Consider the following 24823-nt stretch of genomic DNA (forward strand, 5'->3'; position numbering starts at 1 on the left):
GTGCGCACGCATGTGCGCGCGCGTTCAGAGGCCAGACAACAGAACAACCTCAGGTGTCACCTTCAGGAACACCTTTATTTTGAGACTATATCTCTCACTGGTTTGGAGTTTGCCAAGTAGGCCAGGCTGGCTGGCCAGTGAGTCTCAAGGATTCCCATTTCCTCCTTCTGGAATTACCAGCAAGCATTACTATACTTGGCTTTTTTGTTGGAATTCTGAGGATTGAATTTAGGTCCTCAAGTTTGCAAACCAAGCCCTTTACTGAAGAGCTATCTCCCAGGCCCAGATATCGGTTACATTTTAAAAATGTAACATTTAAAAACATGTAACACAGCTATGGTGCCAGTGGTAGATTGCTTTCCGGCATGCTCAAGGCTCTTGGGTCCCTTATGACAGTGGTTCTCAACCTCTGGGTTGAGACCCCTGTGGAGATGTTGACTTAACTTTCCACAGGGGTCACCTAAGACTACAGGAAAACACAGATATTTACATTATGATCCCTAAAAGTAGCAAAACTACAGTTATAAAGTAGCAAAGAAAGTAATTTTATGATGGGGGGAGGTCACCTAACAAAGACTACAGAGGGGTCCAGCCCCTCTGTAGTCTTTTCCCAGAGTTCCAGAATAGATGGTACCAGCAGCAAATTAATTAATCTGAGAGATTCTTGAGTGAATCTGCATACACGGGACTCTTTAGTCCACTCACTTTATGTTGAGTCAGTTCTCTCTCGACACGGCCTCTTTTCTGCTCTCATACTTAGCTCCTTTCTTGGCTGATATTTCCATCTTAATTCTCCCTTCTTAGTTCTATCCCATCTCGTAATTTCCCACATAGTTCTTCTGCCTATCTTAATTCCTCCCGGCTTAATTCTCCTCCGAGTCTCTGGGATTTCCAGTCATATACCCATGCCATCAGCAATGCTCTGGCCAAGGCAAGGTCACCAGGCTTGAATTCTTTCAGGGTCAAACAGAGAGGTGATGAGATCCACACAAAGAGCAGTAACTGTCAGCTGTCATAGCAATCCCAAGGAAAGCGACACATGGGGAATAAATCAGCTAAAGGTTAAATTCAGTTAACAGCTCAAAAAAAGGAATTTCTGTGCTCCAACTATATTCTTAGACGTGGTTAGGTAAAATGTTAAGATTCTGTAAGTCACTGAGCAAAAATAAAACTGCCTTTTTTTCCTTTGGCACTGAAATCTGTCCAAGCTGTGCTGGTGGGGGAAGTGAACTTGGTGGCTAGTCAGCCTGTGTCACAGCTTGATGTACCTGGTATGTGAAAGCCCTTTCGTTCTGGTTCTGAGTTAATTGTTAAAGGGGCACTTGGGCTATGGGAGAAAGGAGGGTTTAAGCTTAATTTGCACAAGAACAAAGCATTGTACCTAACATCGGCCTGGCCTTGGTGGTTGTCACAGTAGGTATATTTACCTTATTTCAGGAGGCTAGCAGGTGGTCTGAATGCTTATCTATCTGCAGTCTGTCCTTGGATGTTTGAGAAGTATCTCAGATAAAATGCTTTTGTCTGGAGATGGCCCTGGCTGAATACTTGCTAATGGAGATAATTACAGAAAGACAGACTTCTGGGTCTAATGCTAAACAGGAGAAGAAACGCCTGGAGATGTTATCCAAATATCCCAATAGGGAAAAACTGCCCAGTGAATGATCAATCAAATGGGAAAGCTACAGTAGCACACAAGAAATTCATTGTAGGACACAGCTAATATATTCAAAAGCCAATATTACCAAGACTCCTTGAGGCTTGGCTTTATCCTCTGGAAGAGCCCTGCTCTTCCAGATACTAGCTCCATAGTCAGCTGAATTCCTACTGCACATTTCTGCAGCTCACAGCAGTCACCATTACATGGGGAACTGTGTTAAAGGGTTGCAACATTAGGAGAGTTGAGAACCACTACCTTATGACATCACAAAAACTAACAAGCAAGCGACAGACAACATATTAGCAGGTTCTGGGTCTACAGTGCAGACCCAGAACTTAAACTTATCTTCTCTGTCCTCAAACTATGCTACAATAGCTATGGGATTCTTCAAAACATATGCCAGCACACTAGCAAAAGGAAAGGAAAGGCAGGCGTGGTGTAGGCAGGCATGAAGTTCCTTTGAATGTGGAGAACAGGAAGGACACTGACGAGTGCTAACAGACAGTTATAGCAGATGGCATTAGAAGGAAAGAGCTCTAGTTTATTTTAAAAATGAAATAAAAGTTATTTTACAATTGGTGCATAAAAGCACATCACTGAGCACATTAATGGGGTACCACACGAGGCTGTGATATATGTATATATACGGTGTGTAGTGCTTAAATCAAGTTAAGCATACTTATTTCTTCAAATACTTATCACTTGTTTATACAGAAGAAAACCTTTTACAGTGCTTTTGCATTTTAATGAACTTCTTGAAGTATTAAAATTTGAATTCTACAGACAAGAGAGAGGAAATTAACCCAGGCAGACACTCAAAGGGCCTTAGTAGGAATGTGTCAAATTCAGAGGGCTTTGAATGTAAGAAAGCCTCACTTCCTACTGAGCACAGGTAGCCCTTGGTGCACCACCACTGTGACAGGAAGTTCCAAGTCCTCGGTTTCTGCAGCGAAATCTGGCAGCGTCTCATCTTGTCTTTGTTCTGATGACAATACTCATATAGTCATCTGTGCCCCGTGAGCCACGCTGGACCCTTTACAGCAATTGTCCTAGCGTTTCAAAGGGCCTGCAGTGACTGCTTCATTTTCAGGAGGACACTGGGGCTCAGTGTCTCCAGCAAATTGCTCTCCACCCACCTGTCACAGCCCCCCATCACCCGCCTCAGAGACCCAACCTATGTTCTTCCCCGTTTTCTGGGCTCAAACTCCAGCTCCTTCAGCCTCCTGAGCCTCCACAGCTGTGTACCATCTCTGCCTCCCTCTCCAGTTACAGACGAGTCCTTGGAGCCCAAGCAGCACCCCTCAGTTACCTGACTGTGGGCAGGTACCAGTCCTTGCTTCCCAGGCTTGGCATGGACTGGCCAGCACCTGCCCTGGCACCTGACTAGCGGCACTTGATAGCACAGTCCTTGTCTTATTCTGTGTCTGGCTTTTGTGCGTGAATCTTTCTCCTAAACGCGATAGTAAGAGTTAATTTTTAAAAACTGCAAAATGCTTCCTTAAAAAAAAATCCTTGTGGGAGACACAGAGTACTTAATCCTTAATAGATTTATTTATTTTTCTGTATTCTTGTTGACTATTATATATAACTCTATATTAACAGGTAATTTCATTTCTAACTTGTCACTATATAATAATGAGAATAATCTGCTTTACAGTAAAATGGAGCTGGGCATAGGAGTGCACATCTTTAAGCTCAGCACTTGGGAGGCTGAGGTAGCAGATCTCTATGAGTTCAAGACCAGCCTGGTTTACATAGTAAACTCCAGGCCAACCAAGGCTACACAATGAAACCCTGTCTCCAAAGGAAAAAGAATGGTGCTGGCATGTAATTCAGTGGCACTTGCCTAGCATGTGCCAGGCCCTGGGTTTTACCTCCAGAGCAGCAAAAAATAATGTAATTACTAATGATAATAATTAATAAAATAACATTCTGATGGGATTACTATTTTAAAAAACCAATTATAGTTCATAATATTGGCCTCACCCATATTAGTCATAGATACACAGTGGCATAATGATTTTTCTGCTACTACCATGAGTAAGTTCAGGAGAACAACTTAGCCTCTCCTCTCCTTTTCCTCCTCCTCTTCTCCCTCTCTTTTCCCTTCCATCCTAACATAAACCTTTTGTATGGTATCAAATATGTTAAAACACTTAGAGCCAACGTGAATGGTCTAGAATAAAAAGGCAACCAGACAGACTACCTTTAGGAAAATTACAAGGTGATTATATAAATAGATTCTCAACAGGAAACTTGTCAAGCCAGAGAAGGACAGAGAAGTTGACATCCTGGGACCTGGGGCAGGGCACCCAGTGGTGCTTAACAGGCAGCTTGGGCTGTCGCAGAAAGAAAGGCAAGGTGTCAGGAAAAGCTGGTCCCCACATACACTCTTCAGGATGGTGTCATGTTTGACCAGAGCATAGAGAGAGAGGAACTCTGGGTAGAGCCCGAGGCTTGGTGGTTAGACGTGGGCACTGGCAGACATCAAACGATCGTCAGCCCTCCAGCAAACATCCTCTCATCCTTGGGAACTGGTCCAGGTTGGCAGAGGCTGGCAGGGTGGAATGTGATAATCTACAGTTCCAGGAAAAGAGTCAAGCATTTCTTGATGCAGTCACCAAAAGAGGATGGGTATGCCAGGCCAGGGCATCCTGGCCACGCCTGAGACTTTGCCACCTCCGTGTCAAGGCTGCTGTGGAATCTAAGACAGACTTCAGAGTTTCCTCAAAAAGAATCCAACCAAACAATTGGATCCTACTTCTTCCCCTTCTCTGTGGGAGGAGGCTTCTATCTTCAAACTTCAGCACTCCTTCCTGTCCCAACAACAGTGAAAACACTGGGTGGTCAGCCTTGATTTTTTGACTTTGATGAGCTCAGAGGATGATGAAGGGACTCAGACATTTCAGGAGTTTTCGCCACCGATGGGAGGAAACATGGCGCCTGCGTCACATCACTGTCGCTTTGCTTGTACCAGAGTCCATGGGATGTGAAAACAGGAAGGACTGAAAGACTTCTGGTTTCATTGATGCACAAGGCTGCCTTCTGTGCGTCAGTACTGCGGCATGTGCTCATGCCCTCTGCACGGAGGCTCTGTCACTTTGCTCAGGTATGTCTCAGTGTCACCCCAGATGGTTCTCAAGGTATCATCATTGGGGAGGGAGTGGGGTACCACCCTATCTCAGCACCACAGTGGGGACAATTGCTAGAGAGAAGCACTTGTTCCACTATCCATCAACAAAACCACGTCCTCAGTATCTGCCTCCCAACGTCCAGCAGTCCTTGCAACAAAGGTGCCAATACACCAGGGAAAGGCCTGTCTCTTTAAGTTCATGGTTGTGGTGGTTTGAACGAAAATGGCCCTCATATGTTTGAACGCTTAGTCATCAGGGAACAGAACTGTTTGGGATAGACTAGGAGGCGTGGCCCTGCTGGAGGAGGTGTGAGGTTTCAAAAGTCCACACCAGACCCAGTCAGTCTCTCTCTCTCTCTCTCAGTCTCTCTCTCTCTCTCTCTCTCTCTCTCTCTCTCTCTCTCTCTCTCTCTCAGCCTGCTTCCTCCAGATCAGGATGTAAACAAATCTCTCAGGTATTTCTCCAGCAACATACCTGCATGCTGCCATGCCCCCCACCATGGTAATAATGAACTAGCCCTCTGAAACTGTAAGTGAGCCCCTAATTAACTACTTCCTTTGTAAGAGTTGCCTTGGTCATGGTCTCTTCACTACAATAGAACAGTGACTAAGACAATGGTGCTGAGAAAACTCAGTATCTATGTGTAGAAGAATGATTGAGACTTGACCCCTCCCCATATCATACAAGTCACAAAAATCAACTTAAAGTGATTTAAAAGGGGCCAAAAGTGTCATTTAATGATAAACACTTGCCTAGTGTGTGCAAGCCCTGGATTTGATTTGCAACACTGAACAATAGCAACAAAACCCCACAAGTCTTTTTAGACTTAATGGAAAGGCACAGAACCATGAAGGCACTAGACAAAATAGAGATGTGCTTCAAGTGAATGACTTGATGAGGATTTTTCTGGATAAGACTCAGAGGTACTCATGGAAAACAAAAGTCCAAACAGACCAAACAGGCTTATATCAAACTAAAAGGCTCTACATCATCTGTAGACATCAATAGTGTGATGGGACCATACCTCATCTGTAGACATCAACAGTGTGATGGGGGTCTGTTATACTAAGCTAGACAGAGTAGCTGGATATAGCTAGTTTTCTTCAAAAATTATCAACATGACCAACATTGGTTAAAACAAACAAACAAACAAACAAAAACAAAACCAAAAAAACTAGTCTAGGCATTGCATAAAACACTTAGTTGACTTTTTAAATGACTTTGCTTTTCTTAAAGGGTTTAGAATGTGTGCCAGGGCCACTTGGCAAGCAAAATGGTAGTTTTAATCAAGATGGCTCATCAGTTAAAGCTAGGTCACTGAAACATAGAAATAGCCAAGGACTAATGGGGAAAATGCTCAAGCATTGATCATCAGAGAATCTAAATCAAAACCACAAGAAGATATCAACTCACTCAGGCTCACATGTCTGTGATCAAAAAGTCAAGAAGCCATAACTGGTGAGGCTGTGAGAAACCAGCACCTTTGGACACAATTGGTGGGAATGAGTGTAGCTGGGGTGGGAAACAGTACAGCGTTCCTCAAAAACTGAAACCAAAACTGTGTGTGATCTGGAAGTTCTACCACCTTAGAGAGTGAAAGGAGATGGAGTCAACTTGGCCAGGGAATACCTTTGCCCCGTGCCCATTACAAAACGTTGCAGAGTCACCAAGATATGTAATCAACCCAAGTGCTCATCAGCAAATGAGAGAATGGATAAAGAAAATGTGCTACACGTATACAGTGGGATGCTGTGTGAACATAAAAAGGGCGAAACTGTCGTTTGCAGCACATTGGACCTGGAAGACATTGCATTGAGAAAATAAGCCACACAGAGAAAGAAAAGTACTGGATGACCTCACTCATATGTGGAGCCAAAGACCTGATGTCACAGAGGTAGAGAGCATGCCTTGGTTCCCGGAGGCTGTGGGAGGAGGGGCATGAGAACAGGGTGAGCTTTGTCACTGGCCCAAAATTGCATGTAGATGTGAGAGGAATAAATCCTAGTGTTCACACAGCAGGATGACTACGGTTAACAAGATACATTGCGTTATAAAATAACTAGAAGAGAGGGTTTCAAATGGTCTTGTCACAGAGAAATCACTAGTGTTTGAAAGTATAATATGCTAATTACCCTGACTAGGTCATTACACAAGATAAATGTGTATACAACATTAAATAGTTCTCCATAAATATGTATGGTTAATATATGTCAAAACAACCTGAACAAAAGCCATACAGAACCAAGTCAGAACACAAGAGCCTTGGCCCAAGGACGAGGTAGGGAGATGCAAACAAGACAATCTTGTAGGTCGGTCTCCTGAGTCATTTCTGCACCCACCAAAGACTGTGAAGAGCAACGCTGGATGCTTCCTCTTTACTAACGAAGACACAACACTTTTCATTGCTTCTGTGGCTTAGAGAAGGGAAATTTAAGATATATGTAAACTAAGCATAGGTCTTATGTCCCTGTCAGTACTACTCATAATCATAAGACAGCCTATGTTTTCTTAACCCCCCTTCCCATACGCCCGCTCTCCAGCACAGCAGACAGCGCAGATGACAGTGTTGATACCGTCCCTTCATTTTCCAGTCCCCATTGACCATTTCCACCTCCAAAGGAAGCTGCCAGGGAACTCTATGGGGTTGAATTTGGGGAGGAGACAGGTATGGTCTGTTTCTGCAAACCAACCTCCTTTAATTCACAGCCAGGGAAGCCTCTGAGAAACTAGAGAACGTTTCTCCATTTCAATAATCAGAGACCACAGGCCAGAAAGCTATGGGCCTTCACAAGGAACAAGGCCAGCATGTGTCCTATGCCCTACCTGCAGCACCAGGAAGAAAGGGTGGACAAGAAAGTTTATTCCTTCTTTCAAAGAAAGAAAGCATAAACTTCAAGAAGTAAAGCTAGAGGTCCTGGGGCAACAGGTAGCCCACCCCACCCACCTCGGTCCCCTGCTGCCCTTTTCTGGAAAGACAAGGTCTGGTGAGGTTGCCCAATCCGGGTTGTAAGACAGCACTAACAGGGGCGTTTTGTTTGGAAGCACAGGGTGCTTTTAGATGTTTTAATTAGTGGCCAACCTTTAAAGATCTGGTGGTTTCCTATTAACAAATTGAAAGCTAGACTTCTGGCTCCCTCCCACAGAGCTGGCTGGCCTGAAAATAGGCTCTTGCTGTCCTCACAGTTAACCCCATCAGGCTTCTCTACATACTGCTGCTCCCTGTCTGCCCCTGCAGCAACAGACCTGGCCATCTGAGGAGTGGAAAACCCTTGAGAACACATCCATCCCTGGCTCAGCCCAGGTGAGTTAAAATTGGAGCCTGGGAAATGACCTGGGTGTTAGAAGAATCTTGAAGGTCCAAGGTTTGAAGACAAGACTAAGAGTGGCTAGGCCTGAAAGGGTTAAGAATGGCTAGGGCATGAAAAGTGGGTGACAACTTACTTTCTTCTAGATGCTCCTAGACGGCTGCGAACAGCACCATTTTAGAATCTCTCTGTTAGATACAATCAAAATCTGGTTTTTCTTGCTCCCTTCTCCCTAACGCCATTTGGCTGTAGCTAACTTACTTCTCGTTCTCTCCCTCAAACAGCCTCTTTTTTTGGGTCTCTGTTTCACCATTTTGGCTGTCCCATTCTCAATACCTCACTCATTTTCCCACATTTCCTTTAAAGATCAGGAGGCATGGGGAACAGCGTCCTTTTATTCTGCTGCGGAAGTCAATAGAAAGGCTTATTTCTGGACCCATGTCACACTTAATATCTCAGAACTACATCAGCTGTTTTTCACAACACTTTAACTTAGTCATAATCTGATTTTTATTAACAAGGAACTGAAATCACACCATGGGATGAAAAATCAAGATTTGCTGTGAACTCAAGCACCAAATACCAACTCTGATTTGGACTCAGGGACCAAAATCCCATCTGTAAGATTAGAGGGTCCACATGTGCACCCATAATAGTTTGAGTTCCTTATAAATGCAGACTAATTTCTAATCAGTTGAGTCTCCAAGCGGTATTTGGTTGCTGGTTTTCTGAGTGTTAACCACCTCAACCCCCATTCTGTTTGCCCCTGTCCCGCCTGCTCTTATTAAACAACACTTAAAGGTCAGGTTGATAAAAACTACTCGGGGGAAACAGAATTGGAAGATCTGCCCAAGCCTTAGCCTGTGTGTTAAGTGAGCTGAAAGTTGTTTTCTCTGTCCTGGCTAATGCCTGAGGAGATGTAACCTAGAAAAGTTCCAGCACCTGTTCATGGCTGGCAGCCCCAACCTGTACTAGTCTTGGATCTGTGGTACCTTCTAGGGAAGGCCATGTCTTCCATAGCCCACAACCTGGGATGCTGAAAGCGGAACTCAAGAAACCATAGGAGCCGGACGGTGGTGGCGCAGGCCTTTAATCTCAGCACTCAGGAGGCAGAGGAACGCCTATGAGTTTGAGGCCAGCCTGGGCTACAGAGTGAGTCCCAGGAAAGGTGTAAAGCTACACAGAGAAACCTTGTCTTGAAACCCGCCCCCCCCCCCCCAAAAAAAAAGAAGGAAAAAAAAAAGAAAGGAAGGAAGGAAGCAAGCAATCAGCAATCATAGGGAAACAAGCTTTGCCCAGAGACCGCAGGAGGCAGCAAGAGACTGGACCAGACAACAGCGCAGGTCTCTGAGCCAGAGGAACGTCAAAGGGCAACCCAGTCTCTGGACATGGCATTCGGGAGCCACTGGACTGAGTTGATCACTTTTCAGAACACCTCGGGGAAAACCAGATTCCTCAAGACATTCAGAGACCACAGAGAGGCCTTGCATGTTGCCAGGTCTGTAAAGTTGAAAATCTTGCCCAAATTAAATATAAAAAACAAATCGAACGCCAAGATTTCTTCTAACAAGCAATGGCAACATCAAACAAAACCCACCACACTCTTTACAACATTCATAGTTTGAGGAGAAAGGAGGAAATCGGGGTCTTCCCCGCCCCCCCCCCAAAAAAAATTCCTGCCCCGTGGAACAAACACCATGTGCAGGGAAGGGAAGAAGCCAGCTTGGAGCCTGCCACAGGCCTCAAGTCTCACTACTCTGAAATCCTACCGGGACCCAGACCCAGGGGCAGCGAGCATGTCGCCCAGCTAGGTGGCTTCAGGGACTCCCTGCACAGTGCACAAAGGTCCCCACGGACGGGACAGCATGAGCTATGTCTCATTGCTGTGAGCCAACCCTACAGTGTAAGGCTTCTCGCCTTTCCCAAGTGGCTGGCCAGGCCTTTGCACCTCGGCTGCCTAGGCCCAAGTTTCTTTTGTGTTGGGGCCACACCGAGGAGCGGTCCTCACGCGCGATGTGCTACCAACCCGGAGCTCTAGTCCCTCCCGGGGCCGTCAGGGCTGCGGCCAGCTCGCGCCACCTCCGGACGAGGCGTGGCGACGTGCGTCGGGAGCGCGTGTCCCCCTCCGCCCCCATCCATCCACCCTCCCACCGCAGCCGCTCCTGTCGCCGTCTCAGGCGTCCCGTCGCGAAGCCGGCAGCATTCCGAGCCGGTCGCCTGCCACCGCCGCCGAGGTGGCCTATACTCACGCTTCAAGTGTTGGCCAAAGTGCCCGAGCTCTAGTCCCCAGTCGAACCGCGAGGAAGCTCTGCGGGCCGCCTTTCAAGGCAGCGAGAAGGGACAAGCAGACGGCCAGCTGGCAGCCCCTTATTTTCCGCGAGCTCCCCAAAATGCTCCCCGGTGCCGCCAACGCAGCTGCCGGGTTTAATAACTGTGTCAGACAGCCCGCCCCCCCCCCCCACCCTCCCCCCCCCCCCCCAACCCCCCGAGGAGCCGCAGATGACAGGCGCGGGGACCAAGTTGGCGCCTCGCACCGCAGTCTCCCAGTCTCAGCCCTAGGAAAGATTGCACAGGGACCCACCACGCCAAGGTTAAATGTCAAAGAACCCTCCAGAAACCTCGCTTCCTGCCTATTCACTTGGCAGCGTTTCTTTCAGGAAACAAGGCGCATAAACCAAAGCAGAGGCGAGTACTGTGCAGGTGAGCTAACCTGCATCCCAAAAGGAAAGGCCCTTACGCGGCTTCCTCCAGCCGGGTTTCCTACTTGACTCCGGGACCTTGGTGGGACGGACGTCCTGGGCACTTAGGCGATGCGCAACAAGCCCACGCAACTAGGTCTCACGTTTTTAGAGGCGCACATCAATTTCCCTTGTCTGTTCCTAGACTCTGTTCAACAGGACCTTACTGTGTGGGGATGTTCCGCTGCAGTTCATCCACTTGGACCATTTCCAAAGCGCAAGCGGCTCCTGGAGACAACCTGGATACACCAAGCGGGGAGGAATCGGCGGTTCAGTTTTGCAAGTGCACCATCAAAGCCGAATATTCCACCGAAAGTAATGTTTTAGAGCAAGTACAAGGCCGATCAGAGCACACCATTACCTAGCAGCCACACCTCTCGATCCCCCAAGGGTCCTCACCCCAGCTGGCGCCGCCCCAGGGCTCTACTCAGGGCGCCGCACCTGCTTCCACTCTGCTGAGTGGTTGCCTTGGAAACCCTGGAGAGCTGGTGCTCCCTGCAGACACGCTGTTGCCCTGACAACAGCGACCCAGCTCTGGCTGTGCCAGGAATAATGTCAATGGATGCTGCTTTAAATACGGATTCGAGACTGTGCTAGGGACTGGTTGGGAGGGCAGGGATAAGAAAACAGCGATATTAGGGGGATGCAGGCTGAGCCTCAAGAGCCTGGGTACCACAGACTGGGGACTGTCGCTCCATCCCTCTTTACCAAGCAAGTTTTCACTTGGCTGTATAACAAACTCCATAGTTTTGTTTGTTTGTTTTAGTGTATTTCTTTCATTATGTTTAAGATGCTTAAAAGGGATTTCCCAGCACGAACTGGCCCCAGGCAGGGATAAGTAAAAGCCCCTAAGTATGTTGGAAACAGAGGGAATGCCTCATGGAGGTTATAGTTAACCATGAATGATGTCATGCACAGACATTCAAGAACTCCAGCTGTGAGGAGCACAAGGCTACAAAATTTCACTCATTGTCTGAGAAAGCTAGAGCCTAGGAAAGCTTACCCCATTTATTAAAATCCTGAATGTGCATTTACCATCTTGAGATTTGGGTAAGAAGCTTAAATTCATCCAGCCACACATATGCGCTCTGTGAAGGAAGTAAGACAGTATGCAGAAGAGTCAACTGGAAAGCAGAATCCTGGGCGAAGGCTACACGAACCCATACAGAAGAGCAAGTGAGTGTTAGCAGTCGTACAGAAGTGCAGGTGAGTGTTAGCAGTCATGCAGAAGAACAAGTGAGTGTTAGCAGTCATGCAGAAGAACAAGTGAGTGTTAGCAGTCGTGCAAAAGAGCAAGTGAGTGTTAGCAGTCATGAAGAAGAGCAAGTGAGTGTTAGCAGTCACGCAGAAGAACAAGTGAGTGTTAGCAATTGTGCAGAAGAGCAAGTGAGTGTTAGCAATGTTCTTCTGCCTAAAGTAAGACAGCGCAATAAAGGAATAATGTGGAATAAAACATCCAAAATCCACAGATTAGACATCTAGAAAAATGAGAAAATTGGATGACCGTTGACTTTTTTTTTTTTTTAATAAGTGTCTAATTCATACAACAGCGAGGCAGAAGCCAGGAGAATATTTTCAAAGGACTGACAGAAAATAGTCATTATATTAGTCCGGGTTCTCCAAAGAACAGAACTGGTAGAATAGGCATTTATATTACAAGGGGGATTTATTGGGTTTTCTTATGTAACATGGGCTAGGTAGTCCAAGAATGGCTGTCTACACACTGGAGAGACTAGAGCTTCATGCCACATGAATGGAGCCAAGTAACTCCTTTGTAATGCCCTCAGCCTCAAATATATTGATATAGCAACAGAAAACATGTCAGTACACCCCGTGCTTCATGTGTATGGCTTCCTTTGGTGCTCAAGGCACAACAGGTTCAGGCCAACTCAGACCATTTTCCGTTTGCCTCATGAGATATTACAACTGTGGAAGGAGTGTCTCATCATGTTTACCCTCATTATGAAGGGAAGGAGAAGCCGAAACCTGGGATCTTTAAGGGTTATTCTTAGAATTCTGCTATCATACCACATGACCCAGCCATTCTGCTCCTAGATATTATCCTGAGAGAATAAAATGATATACATGTCAACTCAACAAAGACTTGTAGGCTGTTACTTGTGTCAACTTTGTTCATGACCACTAAAAGCCAGTAGGAGCTCAAATGTCCATCAGAGATGAATCAACAGAACACATGCAGTATCATTGCAGGTACACTCAGCAACAGAGAGGACCGTGTGCTTGACATACACAAAGCATGAAGAGACACTAGGCGTTGTGTCCAGTGTCGGGACCCTGACATAGAAGGCTATATACAGGATGCGTTCCTTAACTTCTAAGAAACTCTAGAAAGGATAAGACTGTAATATCAGGAAGTAGAACAGAGGTTCCCCAGGGGCTGGAGGAGGTGGGGAGAGATTTCTGTGCAGTGAGGGAAGCATGCTGTATGTGCTGATTCTGGTTTCAGTTACATGACTCTGAACATTGTAGATACTCACTGAATTGCACAGTCAAAAAAAAATCACTGTATGTAGCATACTAGTTATGGATGACTTTCTGTTGCTATGACCAAATACCGAAGAGAGGGTAATTTACAAAAATGCAGATTTATTTTTCTTATAGTTCCAAAGGCTGAGAAGACCAAAGTCGAAGGGTTGCATCTGATGAGGTGTTTCTTGGTGACGTGGAGGGTGACAGAGGGTAGACTGCTGTGAGAGGGGCACATTGAAAGACAGAGCCAAATTGGTTTTGTAACCAACCCACTGTGAGACAACCATTTCCCTATTAACCAGTTAACCCATGAATTGAGGCTCTGCTGGCATGACCTCATCACCCCGCCTCTTACCAGCTCATGAACTTCAAGAGCTGTTTTGGTGAGTGTGCTGGTTTGAATGGGAACCCCCCCACCCTACCCCCACCCCGCCCCACCCCGCTGTAGGCTCATATACTTGAATAGTTAGTCCCCAGTTGGTGAGACTGTTTGGGAAGGATTAGGGGGTACAGCCTTGTTGGAGGAGACGTGTCCCACTGTGGGTGGGCTTTGAGGTTCCAAATGCCCATGCCATTCCCAGTTAGCACTCTCTCTGCCTCCTGTTTGTGGGTCAAGATATAAGCTCTCAGCTACTGCTCTAGTACCATGCCTTGCTGCCTGCTCTCATGTTCCTGCCGAGATGGTCTCAGACTCTCACCCTCCGAAACGGAAAGCCCTCTATAAGTCCTTTCTTCTACAAGTTTCTTTGGTCCTTATCACAGCAATGGGAAAGCAATTAAGACAGTGGCAATCTCCACAACTTAGCAAAACTTGATGAAACAGACACAATGAATATTTTTTGTGTATTTTATCCATCAATTTAAGTTGTTTTATTCATATAGCAGGAGTTTCTCTTCACACACAATCCACAAAATTAATCTGTCTTTCTTTCTTCCGCTCTCTCCTCCCCACCCCAAGCTAAATACAGAATCCAGGCATGGTGGGCAGACACTCTACCACCCAGTTCCAGCTGTGGTTCCAGCTAAGACTTTCCTAACTGTGTCTACATTTATCTATATGTCCCTCCCTCCCTCCCTCCCTCTCTCCCCCTGCCCATTCCCTAACTCTCTCTAAATCTCTCTGCTATTGGATGGAAGCTAGGGCCCAGCACAGCAGAGACAAATCCTCTGCCCTGTGCTGTACCTCCAGGCCCTGCCTGCACACTTAAGGGTATTGCATGGCCACTTGGTAACTGCCTAACCTCTCTGTTCTAGACACCCCAAGCCACATCCACACCAATACATCATGCATGCCTGTGATTATTACTGTATTCCAGAGCTGGGAATATGTTCAGTGCTGATGAATGTTTGCTGAATAAACACGCCCTGCCACAAAGCAATCATGAAACCTAGAATATGGCCCATATCTTCTCTCCAGCTCATCTGTGGTCGCCTTCAATTCAATTACCAGAATTATTTTCTAAACTAGAATTGTTGTAGGATATTTTGATCACACTCTGACACTCTTGAGACTGCCAATAAAGTTTACCTTGAATTAGAGGGTAGAACTGACCAGAATCAGCCATAGAGGTTTTGGAGGACCCAGGACATATAGAGAGACACAGGAAGTAGTAGGAAGAGGTGAGAAAAATTGGCAAGCCCTTTGAATCAAGGAAGAGGATAGAGAGGAGGTCACTGGTCACTTCTCCTCCACTTCTCTGATCAATCAGATTTTAACCCCATATCTGACTCCCAAATTTTTATTAGTAATAGAATAATTTAGATAATTGTTATATCTGGCATCCAAGGAGTGGCATTATTAAACCATGCCAAGGTAAACCCACTACCTCTCTGCCGGGCTGGCTGTCTCCTTCCCACAGGCCCTCTGTGTGAGTCCAGAGTTTTTCTACTGTAGTCTTCCTACAGCAGCCTCCAGCCCCAAATGCAGCTGGGGTTAGCTGCCCATCACAGGCCCGTTTTCTCACTTCCTGCCATGCGGGCTTTCCCTGGACCTCCTCCCCAGAGTACCAACCCAGGCCAGCTTGGCTGCCTTGACACCCATTTGCACTGGATCAGGACTTGGACTTTCACTGCGGCTGCTTGCCATAGCAGCAAGCTGCTGAGGGGCCTGGGCATGCACCTCACATGTCCTCTGCCCAGCCATGCTGAGCAGCAGCAGCTAGCTGTACCCCCTCCCCCAGCTGAGCACCCCTTCTACAGCCCTACCTTTGCTTTCAGCAGCAGCAGCAGATCTGGTGAGACGCCAGGAATTCTTAAAGGGGGAATTAGGTTTTAAAAAGGGGGGAGGGGCAGGTGGCAGTGGCACACGCCTTTAATCCCAGCACTTAGGGGGCAGAGCTAGGTGGATCTCTATGAGTTCAAGGCCAGCCTGGTCTACAGAGTGAGACCCAGGACAGGCACCAAAACTACATAGAGAAACCTTGTCTAAAAAAAAAAAAAAAAAAAAAGAATTGGAAATATCATAATACAGGGTAAAGCTAGGAACCTGTAACCTGTTTAATGCTACTATGGCTGGCTTGAAAATGGAAAAAATAAATGAGGGGATAAACCACTTAGCTGAGATTGACATAATACTGATTATAAATACTATCAGTTTGGTGATTGATATTTTATCTTTAAAAAAGTGGTTTGATAACTGTGCCAAATATAAAAATTTGACAGATAAGATACAAGCCTTAAAAAGACTTACTACTGAAAATAATAAAAAATTTGATTGATAAGATGCAAGCCTTAGAAGGACTTACTAATGAAATACAGCTGGAAATTTTCCTGTATCCTGCCTGGTCCTGCAGCTGCCCAGACCCAAGTAAACACACAGAGGCTTAGATCAATTACAAATTGCATGGCCAATGGCCCAGGCTTCTTGCTAGCTAGATCTTATATCTTAAATTAACCCATAACTATTAGTCTATGTATTGCCACATGTTCCATGTCTTTACCTGTGTGCCATTACATGCTGCTCTCTAAATGGCAGGATGGCATCTGTCTCCAGACCCTGCCTTTCCCTTTCCTGTCTCTCTCCTTTCCTGCCTGCCTCTAAGCTTCTTTGCCATAGGTCAAAGCAGTTTATTTACTAGCCAATGGGAACAACATATATTCACAGCATACAGAAAGATATCCCACAGCAATGAAATAAGAAAAGTATTCAGACACAGACATGGGAATTTAGACCAGGACCTACCACACCACTGTGTGATCAACTGAAGAGGGACAGCCCAAGGTTATTAGAAAACTGACCTTAGTTTATCCAGTTGCTATACAAGGATGACTGAAAAACAAGTATTTTGGCAAACTGCTATAAGTGATCATAGACCAAAGCTAAAAATAAATATAAATGTCATTGAAATAGAGGGTTTGGTAGACATAGGTGCAGATGTAACAACAGTTACAGATGCACCAAAATCTTGGCATCCAGATTGGCCTCTTCAGGAGGTAAACGTTCAGCTTCTTGGGATTGGAACTTTTATCTCAGGTAAAACAAAGTGCAAGCTGGATCAAGTGTACAGGGCCAAAACAACAGGAAGGACAATTAAAATCATATGTGGCTAACATAGCAATGAATTTATGGGGAGATGATTTGTTGCAGCAATGGAAAACACAGATTAACATTTATCTAATCTCAGAAACAAACCATAAAATAAAGACTGATTCTGAGGGAAATATTAAAAGGTATTATCAAGAACAGTCACAGACTGTTCAGGTTGTATATGAGCAGGGAACAACAGCTGGTGGTTTTTTCAAGGGTACCAACAGCCCTACCTTTAAAATGGTTAACTGACAAACCTGTGTGGGTAGAACAATTGCCTTTGACATAAAAAAAATTACAGTCACTAGAGCAGCTGGTACAGGAGCAGCTAGTTACTCAACATATTGAAGAATTGACCAGTCCTTGGAATTCTCCTCTATTTGTCCTTAAAAACAAATCTGGAAAATGGAGAATGTTAACAGATTTCAGAGCCATAAGTAAGGTGATCCAGCCAATGGGCTCTTTTATTATGCTTTAAAAAAAAAGATTTATTTATATGTATACAAATATTCTACTTGCATGTATGCAGGCAGGCCAGAAGAGGGCACCAGATCTAACTACAGATGGTTTTGAGCCACCACATGGTTGCTGGGAATTGAGCTCAGGACCTCTGGAAGAGCAGCCACTGCTCTTAACCTCTGAGCCATCTCTCCAGCCCTGCCAATGGGCTCTTTACAGCCTGAAATTCCCTTGCCTTCTCTATTACCCAAATGATGCTCTATTCTAGTGATTGATTTAAAAGAATGGTTTTTTTTTTTTTTTTTTTTTTACTGTACCTTTACAAGAACAGGATAGAGAACAATTTGCCTTCACATGCCCAGCCTATTAAAAGATATCAGTGGAAAATTCTTCCACAAAGGATGTTAAACAGCCCCCATCTTGTGTCAATATTTTGTCCAACAGCCATTGGAAAGAATTTGTAAACAGTTTTTCAATCTGTAATTCACCATTATATATATGATATCTTACTAGCTGATTCAGATGCAGATACCTTAAAAAAATATTTGAAGAAGTAAAGAAAATTTTGCTTTGTTGGGGATTACAAATTGCTCCTAAAAAGTACAAAGAGAAGATTCTATTAATTACCTAGAATCTAAAATAGATTTAAAAAAAATTCAACCACAAAAAGTGCAAATCAGGAGAGATCAATTACAAACTTTTAATGACTTTAAAAAGTTTCTGGGAGGTATTAACTGACCATGACCTACTCAAGAACTAAGTAATTTATCTCAAACCTTACAAGGTGATAAGGACTTAAAAGTCTGAGAAAATTATGAGCTGAGGCTGAGAGAGGATTGGCTTTGGTAGAAGAGAAATTACAGGAATCACATCTGGATCTCTTGGATCCAGAGCTTGACTGTATTCTGGTTATACTACCTTCTACACATCCTTCTATAGAAATTCTTGTGCAGAGAGAAGATAATATCTTAGAGTGGATATTTTCATCACACAAACAGAGCAAAAAGTTAAAGACCAATGTAGAAAAGTTTTCTGAATTGGTTCTGAAAGGAAAACTGAGACTTTATCAATTAACAGGAATAGACACAGCAGAAATCATGGTATCTTATACTAATGCTGCAATTGCCTCATTATGGGCAGAAAATGAACATTGACAAAGAGCTTGCAGTAATTTCTTAGGAGAGATTAGCAACAGATATCCCAACAGCAAATGACTTCAGTTTATAAAAGCAACCAATTGGATCCTTGTTCACAATGTATGAGGAACCCCAATTTCTGGAGCCCCTACATTCTGGAGCCCCTACATTCTGGAGCCCCTACATTCTGGAGCCCCTACATTCTGGAGCCCTACATTCTGGAGCCCTACATTCTGGAGCCCTACATTCTGGAGCCCTACATTCTGGAGCCCCTACATTCTGGAGCCCTACATTCTGGAGCCCCTACATTCTGGAGCCCCTACATTCTGGAGCCCCTATATTCTGGAGCCCTACATTCTGGAGCCCCTACATTCTGGAGCCCCTACATTCTGGAGCCCTACATTCTGGAGCCCTACATTCTGGAGCCCCTGATGCAAGTAAATCAGGAAAGGCTGTAAGTCAAAAATATTTAAGAAAGTGGCTCAAAACCATTATGATTCTGTTTAAAAGTCAAAGTTATATGCTATTTTCATGTTATTAGATTTTGTAGAACATTTTAATATAATTACTGACTCTCAATATGCAGAAAGAGTTGTTTTACATATTGTAACTGCTGAACTTATTTCAGATGATTCAAAATTAACTTTGTTATTTATTCAATTATAATAAATAATCAGAAATAGACATTATCCCTTATATATAACACATATCAGATCCTAACAGGCCCTCTAGCACAAGGTAATGATGAAATTGATCAGCTATTGGTAGGAAATGTGCTAGAAGCCTCAGAATTTCATATGAAACAACATGTTAATGACAAAGGTTTGAAAAAAGATTTTTCTATCATTTAGTAACAAGACAAGGAAATTATATGGAAATGTCTTACTTGTTCTTTGTATAATCAAACTCCACCACCTTCAGGAAGTAACTCAAAGGACACTCAGAGAAATGAAATTTGGCAAATGGATGTGTTTCCTTTTTCAGAGTTTGGAAAATTAAAGTATGTGTACCATACCACAGATACTTATTTGGAATTTCATTAAAAAGATGATAGGCATCGAAGAACTGCCATATGGAGTTGGTTTTCACTGTGGCAAAGTTAGTCACTGGACAAGAGGCTGCCCTTGCCTCAACTGCTGATAGCACACTGTCCAAATTGGACAAGCAGGACTCAAAATAATGTAACTGCTGAGCTTTGCCAAGACAAGGTAGGATAGTCCTTCACAGTTTCCTGCATCAAAGCTGGGCAGTGGTGATGCATGCCTTTAATCCTAGCACTCAGGAGGCAGAAGCAGTAAGATTTTTTGTGAATTCAAGGCCAGAGCTAGTTCCAGGACAGCCAGGGCTACATAGAGAAACACAAAAACTAAAAACAAAAAAACAAAACAATAAACAAAAAAAAAAAAAGAAAAAGAAAAAAAAGAAAGAAAACCAAAATTCCCTGCATCACAAAAAAGTCTGTCAGATAGTCTAGGTCTGTAGGTCAAAGATGGATGCCCCAATTTTGCAGAGTGGGTGACTTGGGTAACTGTCCAGGCAGCCAAATGTCTCTGTTGTTCCCATAGTTTTGGAAGTTACTTGTTCTTCATTTCCTATTTTCTCAAGTAATAGTATATCCTTCTTGGGCTTCTGATGGTGTTGAAGACAGACATTTATAGTTACAGTGTTCAGTGTTACCAAATCGAGAAAGAAACTCACAAAAGAGGTGTAAAGTGTATAAGGTTGAGAGATATAAAAGCTTAAGTTGTTTATCTAAGAAAATGTTTTGAGATCTAAAAAGATAGTTTTGGGATGGTAATACAAGTTAGAATAGAAAGTAAATTAGGTACAAAACTTTTGACTCACTAAGATATGATAGATAATGGAGTATTTTCTCTGAATTTGCCCAGTGTAAATGGACTGGACATTGTGAATGTATTTCTTACCTGATATTGTTCATATTGTATGTAGTTTTACTGTGTTAGAGTTAAAACCTTCCCTTCTTATTTAGACAAAATAAGGAAATGTTGTGGGGTATTTTGATCATGTTCTTACACTCCCGAGACTGCCAATAAAGTTTACCTTGAATCAGCAGGTGGGGCTAGCTACTAGCTGACCAGAATTGGCCATAGAGGTTTTGGAGGACCCAGAACATATAGAGAGATGCAGGAAGTAGTAGGGAGGGTTTAGAAATATTGGCAGGCATTTGGGTGGAGGAAAGAGAGAGAGAGGAGATCACTGTTTTTTCTCCACTGTTTCTCTGATTAATCAGGTTTTAACCCCATATCTGATTGAGTTTTTATTAATAATAGAATAATTTAGATAATCGTTACATATAATTGAGTTAGATAGTTAGGAACCTTTTTTGCTCCACTACAATACAGGAACTGCTTATTGACTGCTCCTACCTGGGATACATGCCCAGTGCAGACTCAAGGGGCCACCAAGTGGGAAGAGACAGAGAAGCTAGGGCTGTGCTGGGAGCCACTGGCTGGCTGGCCCATTTCCTTCCATTTCCAGTCTTCTCTGGCCCTGAAGACTCAGGACACTGCTCCATTCAAGCTAATTCTTGAATCCTTGAAATCCCAGGTAGTCCTTTTAAAACACATGTGATTCAATTGGCGTTTTAAGAGTGTGAGGGGCCAGGCAGTGGTGGCTCACATCTTTAATCTCAGTAGTCAGAAGGCAGAGGCAGATGGATCTCTGTGAGTTCAAAGTCAGCCTGGTCTACAGAGTAAGTTAGAGGACAGCCAGAACTTACACAGAGAAACCCTGTCTTGAGGGGAGAGAAAGAAAGGAAGGAAGGGAGGAAGGAAGGAAGGAAGGAAGGAAGGAAGAAAGAAAGAAAGAAAGAAAGAAAGAAAGAAAGAAAGAAAGAAAGAAAGAAAGAAAGAAAGAAAGAAATTAAGAGAGTGTGAGTATCAGAGGCAAAGCCCTTTGGGATCAGGCTGGAAGTTAACAGAAGCCAAAGAATGCAGAGGGGCAGGCTGTGGGTGGACTCTTAGAGAGGCATGAGATCAAAGACATTGGGTATTTTTCTGCCAAGGAATTAATTAGACTCACCATTTATTTGAACTTGGTCTTCGGTTATTTATCTACAGACGCCACACCCACTTCCCTTCCAGGTCAGGAGCAAGTGCCCAGATCCCTCCTTCCTACTTATTAAGATCTCTTAGTAGAAAAAAGAAAAAGAAAAAAATCACAAGAGAGACAGACATTTATTGCCCTGCCCATCATGAACAGCACACAAATCTGTAGTCACAAACCATGTATTTGCTACTTAAAAAAGAATAATTTTGCAAGACTGGGATTTAAATCCAAAGCTGTATGTATCCTAAGCAAGTGCTCAGCCTCTGAGATATACCCCCAGCCCATCTGGTGACCACTTTAACATGTGACATACTGTCCACTGCTATTTGTAATCCTATATCTATACTTCTTGAAATGAGACCTGACGTTTTCAGAGGCAATTTGACTTGGGTGGGATTGAATTTATCCCAAGTCCCAAGAGGAGGTCTTAACAGTTTCAAACTACCATCCCACTATATCTTTTAAACACCATCGCTAACCAAATCAGAGACAGCAGCAAGGAGCAGATGTATGCTGGGGCTTTGGGGGAAATAAGCCTATTTATCTCCCAGCAGCCAGAGCTAGCAGAGCCCAAGGCTTTTACCCTAAGTAATGTGTACGGGGATGCAGATTCTAACATTGCACAGCCATTTGTCATGCATGGAGATCCTCACCCCCAGGCTGCAAGCAAGAGTTGGGGCTGCCTGGTGGAACCCAAGGAGAAGGCCAATTCCATATAAGGCAGTATAGGGAGAGGAGATGCTGACCAGGAACCTGGGTTGGGCTTAACCCCCTTAGCCCCACCTCAAGGTCCTGTGTCTGCCCTAGGCTCCATTTCCTAAAGATTCCACAAAGTCCTGAAACAGTACCACCAGTTGAGGACCAAACGTTCAAACAAACGTGCCCATGGGGGAACAGTTCATATTCAAACCCTACACATCAATGGCTCAAGAATAAATCCTCAGCCAGAGACGTGCCACATTTCAGGCACATTTCATCAGGCAGTGGTTTTGACACAAATCCAGCATCATTCATGAGTGGAAGTGAGTGCCCCCACCCCAGCACGTGATGTGTCTCCAATGACCATAGTGAACATGCTTTGTGGGCTGTGAGCACTTACTCTGTATCCAGCACTGTGGCATACATTGCCTCACTCCATCTTTAGGCAGTACAGGAACTTGTTCAATTCCACTGGAAAGACAAGGAGACCAGAGTCCTGAGGGGCCAAGAGGTCACACAGTCTGAGTGTGACAGAGCTGGATCTGATGGCAAGGTCTGAATGAGCTTCCCATGTTCTGACGCTTCTGTTGAAATCACCCAAGGATCTATCCTATGACCTTTCCCCCATCCAACCAGAGGTCATGAAAAGCTCCCTCAGTCACTGAACTGCTGTCCTGGGTGGACATCTCATTTCTGGGGCTGGACAGAGGAAGGAAGCAGGAACCACAGAGATGGGAAAGTTGCTTTGTATGTAACACTGTCTTCTCCCGTCATTTAAAACCCATGCCTTCCCACTCAAGTCCTTCCATGTGCCCCCTCACCCCACCCCCGTCCTTCTGTGCTGAATGTAACCTTGTGCTTTCGGACTTGGAGTGAAAGACACATTTAGAGTTTGCCCAAGACTCTTTGTGGCAAATTTCATACTTCATTGCTCAAACTACATCCCAGTATGGCACTTAGGAGCGTGCATGTGGAAGAGAGAAGTATTGAATTTGCCCTGCATAAAACAAGAGAGAGGGCTAGAGAGATGGCTCAGAGGTTAAGAGCACTGACTGCTCTTCCAGAGGTCCTGAGTTCAATTCCCAGTAACTACATGGTGGCTCACAACCATCTGTAATGAGATCTGGCACCCTCTTCTGTATACATAATAAATAAATAAATGTTTAAAAAAAAAAGCCACAATTCCTCCACCTGAAAGAGAGAGAGAGAGAGAGAGAGAGAGAGAGAGAGAGAGAGAGAGAGAGAGAGAGAGAGAAAGGAGAGTTTCCACCAGCAGTGGCTTTTCTTTAAAGTCCTTGAGACATCGTACACCTGTCACTTCAGGACCAGGGATGTCTGCGCAGGTGAAGACTGCATGTGCCCAGACAGAGTAAAGCCAGAGCTGTTCTCAGGGCACAGAGATGCCAGCCTAAGGGCTCGTCTTCCTTTCAGTTGGCACTGGATCTGCGGAGGCTTCCAGCTAGAGCTGATGGTGGCCTGTTCCACAGTGCAGTGACCCAGTGCCTGCCGAGGTAACTTGAGAAGCCTCTTCCCCCAGGAACCATCCACCTGCTTCAGCAAGAGAACAGCCCAGTAGGTCTGCACATTTGAGGTCTTAGTGACATTTTACCCTTCCCACCCAGCATCTGTCCATCTCCCAGTAGCTCAGACTAAAGAATATCTGCCCCCCTTACTCACTCACTCCCTGCCTCTCTGAACTTTTTGACACAACTGTGATTGTTTTTGAGACAGGGTCTCATCATGTATCTCAGATTGACCCCAAACTTACTATGTAGCCTAGGCTAGACTGGAGATCATGGCTTCTTCTGCCTGTCTTCCCTACTGCTGGTACCACATCTGGCTCAGGCTGAAAAATGTTGACATTAGTCTCTCCCCTGCTCCTGAGTCCATCCTGGAGAAAAGAGTCCTTTCAAAACTCAATAACACCATGGAGGAAAGCATCCTCAGAGATTTCTCCTTCTCCTTCCTCTGTTGAAACAGTCTATAAACCTCTACAGCTCCCCTAGGACATACTAAGTCGAATTCAATTTAGAAAGACTCCAGTTACCAGACTCTCCTCAGGTTTGTTGTTGTTTGAATCTGTAACTGGCAGTCTGGGCTAGTTAAGACAACACTTTATTTAGCCATCTTCTCAAAACCTTGAGTCATCTGCTGTTTCTCAGTGTTTGGGGTTCGGAGAAGGGGCAGGAGCCAGGAGCCAGGAGAAGCAGAACTGTAGAGGGCCAGACCTCAAAGGTGTCCAGATCTTTATTTATTTGTTTGTTTACTTATTTACTTACTTTCTATATTGACCTCAAACTCCAGGATAATCCTCTTGCCTCACTGTCTCCAGTAGCTGCTAATCTAGGCACATGCTACCATGCCTCTTTAAACTTTATGTCTTTAGGCTTTGTGTGTGTGCATGCATATAGGTGCGTTCTTTTATGCATATGTAGGCATGTTCATGTGTGTGAGTGTGGGTGTATGTGCGGAGGTCAGAGGACAACCTCAGATGTCTTTCCTCACCTTCAACCTTGTCTGAGAAGGGGTATTTTGTTTGTCTCTGTGTCCATGAGGCTAGCCTGCCCATGGGCTTCTGGGGATCTTGTCTCTGTCTCCCACTGTGTATTG

At 44.6% G+C, this 24823-nt stretch overlaps 1 protein-coding gene across 1 annotated transcript in view; it reads right to left on the bottom strand.

Moving 5' to 3' along the window:
- Nucleotides 1-10502, bottom strand: part of Trim2 (tripartite motif containing 2) — a 156293-nt gene extending 145791 nt beyond the window's left edge. The window contains exon 1 of the mRNA XM_036191021.1: nucleotides 10346-10502. The gene's annotated coding sequence lies outside the window, so the exon portion shown is untranslated. The remainder of the gene's footprint in view (nucleotides 1-10345) is intronic.
- Between the last annotated feature and the right edge of the window lie 14321 nt (nucleotides 10503-24823).

Source organism: Onychomys torridus, chromosome 6 (assembly GCF_903995425.1).
Source record: "Onychomys torridus chromosome 6, mOncTor1.1, whole genome shotgun sequence".
Classification (NCBI taxonomy): Eukaryota; Metazoa; Chordata; class Mammalia; order Rodentia; family Cricetidae; genus Onychomys; species Onychomys torridus.